This window comes from Amaranthus tricolor, chromosome 13 (genome assembly GCF_026212465.1).
Source record: "Amaranthus tricolor cultivar Red isolate AtriRed21 chromosome 13, ASM2621246v1, whole genome shotgun sequence".
Classification (NCBI taxonomy): Eukaryota; Viridiplantae; Streptophyta; class Magnoliopsida; order Caryophyllales; family Amaranthaceae; genus Amaranthus; species Amaranthus tricolor.
In genome coordinates, this window is record NC_080059.1 from 10,374,869 (window position 1) to 10,383,157 (window position 8,289).

Genomic DNA, 8,289 nt, shown 5'->3' on the forward strand with positions numbered 1-8,289 from the left:
TTTTCAAATAAATTTTTTTCACATATAAAATCTCATCTAACATAATAAATAAGGAATAAGACTTTTTATTATCAAAGTCTCGTCTTAAAAATCTCATATAAAATCTCAAAAATTCTCATTTCCACGTGCAAAATACCCCATTGATTCAATCAAGAAAATCAGATTTAGACATTTAGTACATCTATGATATTGAGCAACTCTAGGCTAATAACCGTCACACTCATGTAGAAGAAATTGATCGGGTGACATTTTTCAAATTGTAATTTACTATTTAGTGTTTACTTATTTTATTATGTTTTTTTTTTGTCATGTATCACATTGATTGATTAAGATTTTCTATCTATGATATAGATTGTCTTTCTTTTATAGGTGATTTTCAAACACTTACTACCTTACACTTATTGATACCATTTATTGTTCAAGCTTATTTTATAATTTTATATTGCGGTTAATATTTAAGAAAAAATATAGTCAAGTATGATCTTGTTTGAATCGTCTAATCTCATATTTTTCATGATATTCGCTTCTTATAATTTTTAGTTATGTATAATTCAATATATAAATTATCAAAATAATGTATTTGATCGCGTAAAAATTCAAATCTAGCAAATTTAATGCAACATAATATGAAAGGAGTGTTACATTTTTATTTAATTGTTTTAAAATAGTTCTTATATGGAGTATTATTTTAACCAACAAAATATAAAATATTTATTTTGCACCTCTTTTTCCTTCATCATACAACATTAACTTTTACGCTCATCTCTTTATTGATTATAATGTTGTTTACTCATTTTAACACAAAAATAATTATTTCTCGATTATTAAGCAAAATTCTTGTATACTTCCTCTATCCCATTAAAATTACATCATTTCACTCAATTATGTATTAGCTTTTGAAAGCAAATAATGTTACTACCTTCTATTCAACCCATTAATTAATTTACAAATTTTCTACGACAATATCTTAATTTTTAATATCTCTAATTGTACTTAATTAAAATTTAAAAAAATTGATATGAATAATCATTATAATGAAATGAATAGATTCCAAATGACTATTTTTAACTTATACATTAAAAATAAAATAAAATTAAAATTAATAAGTAAATAATGAGAGAAAAATAAATAATGCTAATAAACCAGGAAACACAACATAGGAAGTATCATTATCATTCAACTTCATTAATTGTGCTTGTTTGTATTGGTGGAACTTCACTTTTCAATTTTCATAGACTCATAGTCAAGAAAATCCAATCTGACACATCACTATATTAGTACTAGTTCATGTTCTCAATATTTTGCAAACACTTTGATATTACTTCATAATACTTTAGAAGTATTATATTAGTGTTATACTTATAGGTACTATTATATTAGTGTTATAGTTACTATCCATATTTTAAGTTCATTTTATTATACAATATAATAAAAAGACTGAAAAATTCCACATGTTATTTTTATAAAGCTCCATTAGATGAAAATATTTTATTGGTTGATCTTGAATTACGTAGCAAATAGAATTAATCAACATGTCATTTTTAGCTCTCCTAAAATTTAAATTAAATCGAGTATTACCATTTTAAAAACATAATAAACTGAATGGTTCCAACTTAGATTTAGCTATATTAGACAAATAATTAATTTGAATTTATTATATACCGTAGATTTACCATCATATCATTATATCATCATCATACAATAGAATGAAAACTTTGTTATAATATTAAATTTTAGGAGGGATAAAAATAACATGTTGATTAATTTTATTTGCTACATAATCCAAGACCAATTAAATATTTCTATGTAATGGGGTTCTATAAAGATGACAAGTGGAATTTTCCAGTCTTTTTATTATATTGTATAATGATAAATTGCTTTTTAAAAAAACGCCTCTTGCAAGCTTAACTTAAAATTTTCATTGTTAATAGCAGAAGAATCTTTCATAATTAAATAATTTTTTCATTATTAGCACATATTCATTTTTTCCATTGAGAATTAGATATAGTACATAATTAGTTCATGTAAACCATTTTACTCCCTCCGAACCAATTTAGATGTCTCATTTGTTTGGACACGGTTATTAAGGATGGTGTGGGGTCCATTAAAAAGGGTAAATAGTAAAGGGTAAGTAGTAAAGGGTAGTTGGGTAAGTAAGGTATATGGGGGTATATTCGTAATTACTTGTGTGAACTAAGGATATTTAGGTAAAAAAAAATTGACAAAAATAGAAATGAGACAACTAAAAAGACTTTGCTAAATAAGAAAATAGGCCAACTAAATTGGTTTGGAGAGAGTATTATTTTCTGTGAACTCAACAATATGTTTTTCTAATAACTTCACCTTAGAATTTATCACAATTTCACATTATTATTTTTTGTTTATATTTATATTACATTTTATCCAAACTTGATGAATTTAGATTGACAATATATACTTGCATCACTTAGAAATTGATTTATATGTATTAATATACTTACACATCCGTACATTGCACGGGCTTATATACTAGTATTTTTATATTAAGATTAATATGTAGGGAAAATATAGTCAAACAATATTTTATTTGAATCGTCTAGTTGTATCCTTTTATAATATTAATTTTTTATAATTTTTGTACACATTGGATCATTATGTAAAAAATCTTTAAAAAAATCTGTGGAAAGCATGTAAAAACTATAAACAATATAAAAAAGTTTAAAATAAAGTTAATAAAAAACATGTGGGAACCATAATTATTAAAAAGTATTAAACGAGAATAAACGGATTAATTATATCCAACATTAATGATATAAATAGAAATATTGTTTATTAAAAAATAAAATAAAATGACCAAAAAATGGATAATGGAAACAATTTTGGAATGGAGAGAGTATGCCATAAGATGATAAGAGCGATGTTAGAGTTTGTTTATCCGCTACATTTGCTACAACTTTTATTTTAATCTTCATTTTTATTCTGCTATAATTTTTTTATGGAAATACTCTAATCAAAATTTTGAAATTTTCATCCATATATTTTATTTTGCTAAATATCTTTTAAGTCAGCTGAAAAACTTGTTTTTAAGCCAATATCAAACAGAAGCTCATGATAGTTATTTGATTTTTTGATATATTTTTTCTCTAATTAACAACCAAAAACCAACAAACAAAACTTGTTTGGCAAATAACTGCTAACTAAAGTTGTTGGCTGAAACCGTTAGTTGGTTTGATTATCTGAAAGTATTGGTTAATAAGATAATTTTTTAACCTGCAAGTTGTTTAAATCTGTTGTAAAGGAAATACAGTAAAAATTATTTACTGGTTGTTGGCTGTTCGTTAGAGAAAAAGTAAGTCAAAAACCGAAAGCCAATGACAAGAGCTACTATAAGTATCCTTTTGGTTTTAGCTCAATAACTAAATTTTCATCTAACTTAAAAAACATTTATCAAATACTTTTTTGGTTGTTTGATCAATTAAGAAGACAAAAATCAATAAAAAAGCCAATAAAAAACCTAATTACCAAACACTTTTACCAAATAATACTATAACAACTGTCTTTTTCAATTAATACTTTCAATTGACCAAATATTCAACAATTATTTGCCTATCTAATACTTCTATATCTTCAAACTCATGCGAATCCACCAATACCCCAAGACACTTGGAAAAGATTAAGACAGTTGAGGTTAGTAAGTTGGTCAAGCAAGAAAAGAATCAGGGAAAGGAAGCGCAAGTCTTATGCGATTTTACGCCTCTTTTAATTCATTTATTTTTTTATTTTAATGGTTTAGCTTGTGTTATAAGATTCACACTTATGTGTTTAATTTTCCCTTTTTTTTTCCTTATTGTAGAAATCTCTCTATTTTGTGGCATTATAACCAATTTAACTTTTTGCGACATTGAATTTAGTGGCATTTAAAAAAATGCCAATAATTCTTTTAGTGTAATAATTATTTGTTTTTATTTTAAGTTACACTATAAAGTAATTTGACGACACTTTATTTGGTTTTTAGTGGCATATGTTGCTGTTTTTATAGTTTAGTGGCATTTGTGAGAAATGTCACTAGATCCTATGTCGCAAAATGTTTTAGTATGATTTTTTATTATATTGCTAAAAGGGTCTAATAATTATTACTAAATCTTCCACATACTATTACAAATTTGAAATAACGACAGTTAAATTAAATGTCGCTAAATATATCCTACTAAAAGCAAATTATGTTGTATGAGTCTTTCTTGAGCCAAGATACTCTTTAAATGCAACCTCCTTTATAGATAGAGATTATCGTATTTCATTTCTCCTCAAATCTTAATCATAGTTCTGATGAGCGGAATTACACTAAGTATGACAATGATGATAAAGCGCAAAACAAGGTTTGAGCACCAATCCTCGCTGTAGCTTCATTCTAGTCCCAATATGCCATATATAAGTATATAACTATATTTTGGTGGAATTGATGATATAAGATTAAAGAGAAAATTGTTAAAAATAAATCAATCAATGTTGGATCCTTTAAAAATAAATCTAACTATTGTTTATTTTTAAATAAAATCACTTATTCGATATAATTGTTGAAAGTAAACTCACCTCTTATTTATTTTTAATTCTTACTTACAAAGAAGCTTTGAAGATGGTTAAAAATAAAAAATGAGTTTATTTTTAGCAAAAAATACATAATAGGTGACTTTATTTAACAATAAATAATATAAAGTAAAGGTTGATTTATTAATGAATATTTTATGAATTTATTAGCTTCAAAACTACTAATCACGCATCTAATTTTAAGTTGTAACAAAGGCAATTTGGCTTTTTGAAATTTGTAGTAGATCAGAACACGTGCTACACAGATGGATTCTTGACCCAAATCCTTAATTTGGATTATATTAATTGGGTTAACATAGGCAATTTTCTTTTTCACCTTTTGTATTACTCTCCTAATCCTACTTGTTTTGTAATACCTTTTTATTTTAGTTTGTTTTATTGATTTTGCATATTTTTTAGCAATGTTTTTACTTTATTTCTTTTGATCTTATCCACAAATTTATTCTCAATTCATCTTAATCACTCATTTTCAAGGGCGAAGCCATGATTTTGAGTTTGGTGGGCTAAATTGTCGATATACTAGCAAATTATATAAAAATTAGTTAAACTATGAAAATTCTAAAATCATATAGACTGAAATAAACTTGCATCATAGCAAAAATTATATTTAACAAATAGAGTTGAAACTTCTTTATAATTACCCCTTTTGAAAAAAAAACTAACCGTTTTTGACTTCATATATTTATCTTCTAAGTCTACAAAAAAAAAAAAAACACTATTAAAATCAAGATAGCAAACTTATAAGCACACACACTAAAAATAGGATGTGAAAGTTAAATATTAGTGACATTATAGTATAAATTAAATTTATTAGTCTACTAAAAATAATAGTTCAAATTTGGGTTTGATCTATTAACCTTAGATTACAAATATGTTTTCCCAACCATTGACTTATAGTAATCTTTGTTACAATTATGCACTCTTTAAATTATATAATATATTAATAAAAAGGCTAAAGCCAAAATTACAAATAATCACATTTTCAGCAAGTGCCCTCGATGTGGCTTCGCCTATGCTCATTTCTATCCTAAACTTATTTTCTAATCTTATTTTCTAATTTAATTTTCTTCTACTACATTTCATCCAATTTACAAAAAGGAGAAGAATGTAGAGTAATAATTATCCACCCCCTTATTGTTAGCTCTCTTCTACCCTCTACTAAAGGAGCTCCTTAATTAGGTTTAATTTTTGTCTCACTTTTTAAGTTTACTAGTTAAAAATCCGTGCAATGCACGAAGTTGTCAGTATGAAGATATATAAATAAAAATTTCACAAATATCTAATAATAAACATATATACTAAAGATGAAGTAATAATTGTTATAGATATTGTGATATGACATTGTTTATTTACGTAATAAACCTAAATAGTTTTTGATAACCTTAATCATGAGAAACAAAATTGTCTTGTAAGTTAAATATAATTGATTTATTAATTTGTTTATTACGTATAAATTCTTTTTAAATAGATATTGTTGTTTTGTCATTTCCTAACATTGCTCAGCATTTATAATCGATTTCTCCACAAAACACAAAGATACTTAAACATCGACGTTGAACTTAACTTTTACAAATCTATTTTAAATGGTATTTCTGTGTATTTTTTTTTTGTTTAAATGGTCTTTCTCTACAACACTTAGTTGGATTTTAATCAACCATTCAAAATTTACTTTTAATATATATATATATATATATATATATATATATATATATATATATATATATATATATATATATATATATATATATATATATATATATATATATATAAACAATAACATAAATAGAACAGTAATGTTTAATATTATATATAAAATTTTTAAATTAATAAAACTATTGACAATTATTATAATATAATCAAGATACTTTTAATAAATTAAACCATTTAGTTTCTATGTTAGGTTAATTTTAATAAATGTATAATCATGTAAATATATTGTAACCTTATTTATATAATTGGATGTAAAAAAAAAATTTAGTTGATTAGTTTTATCAAAATATTAAAATTATTTAGTTTATAGAGATGATAAGCTCAATTTAATTAGTTTAATTAGTTTTATTAAAATATTCAAATTATTTAAATCATTAAATTTATTCTGTTTTTTAAAAATGGTAAATTGCTCAATTGAATTAAATTTTGGAATAGTTAAAAATGACAAGTCGATTAATTTTATTTGCCAAGTAAGCCATTTATGAAGCTCCTTGAAGATGACGCATTTAATTCTCCAATCTTACTATTAGATCGTATGATATGATATGATGCTTTGGTAATTGCATGTAATTTTATTCTTGTTTTAATTCTTAGTTTTAGTGTTTCTTCTTAATGGTTTAATTTAGTGATTTTTCTTTATTGCAACCTTTTTTAAAACATATATATACCAAAACAAATATGATGTATACTAATAGTACGTCAAAAAACCTTTAAAATTTTCTAATTTGTTTATGGAATTTTTCTTTATGGAATTTTCTCCTTTGTTTCTTTTTGCTTGCAACCTAATTTCTCAAACACATATGCCAAAGAACCTTTAAAATTGTTAATATTTTTGATTATACATAAAAAAAAATTATAGTTCTAGCTCTTTATAAGAGAAATCCATCTATTATGTGGAACCCCAACTATTAGGTTTGTCTCATTTATTTTTGAGCCCTAAAACGAGAAATAAAAGAGCTCCTAATAACTTAAGGCATAATAAATTGCATAATACTCCTTTTGTTTTGAATTGTTGATATTTTAACTATTTTATAAAAAATCTACTAACTCATACTACATTGAACAGCAAAATTATATCTAAATTTAATTGTTAATATCAAGTTTGCATATAAAAAAATTTTTGGACCTTAAAATATTTGAAGTTTTGAGTAATAATTCACTTTAGCCTTGCTAATGGAGAGTTATAATGGTAGCTATTTTATTTATCTTTTAATGCAAACCCATTGAAACATTGTGAGTAGTTTGCAGGTTCCTACAGTTAGACACTTTGCTCATGGAAAGCTCTAATAACTTATAAAATATGCACATTGATGTGGGTCAATCATTCCAACAAGATGATCATTACTTTCTAAGTTTTCATCATCCATAATGACAAAGAGATAAAAATACTTTAGGGAAATTCCACATGGTAACTCTTAATTGTCGACTTTTCTACGTGGTAGACAAACATTTTTTAATCCATATGGTGACCTTAAGCTTTCAAATTTTCCACATGGTAGACAATAGAAAAGTATTTTTGTCGACTTTATGCTATTTTTCCCGAACACAATGACTTTTTTCCAAAAATTGAACATCGCGATTATCCTAATAGGCCACATCTTTCGTGATTAGTTGAAATGAGTACTTGATTTGATTAAAAATTTAACGTTTTGTGTACCACATGGAAAAATTGAAAGCTCAGTATTACCATGTGAATTTATTATCTACCATCTAAAAAAGCCAAATTCTCATGATTAACACATAAAAATTTTCCAATAATTTATTAAGATTATATATATTGTGAAACTTCTATTAAAATATTACTTTTATATATAAATCAATATGTGTCCTTAACATGTGATAAATGAATGCCAAAAGGATGGAGCTATCAACACATTTTATTTATTTTTTCCATCTCATTTATATATTTTTATTATTATTTTATATTACATAATTAATTTTTTTCTATTCCAAAAATATATACTCTACAATGTTGTGGAGATAGTTACTATAGTA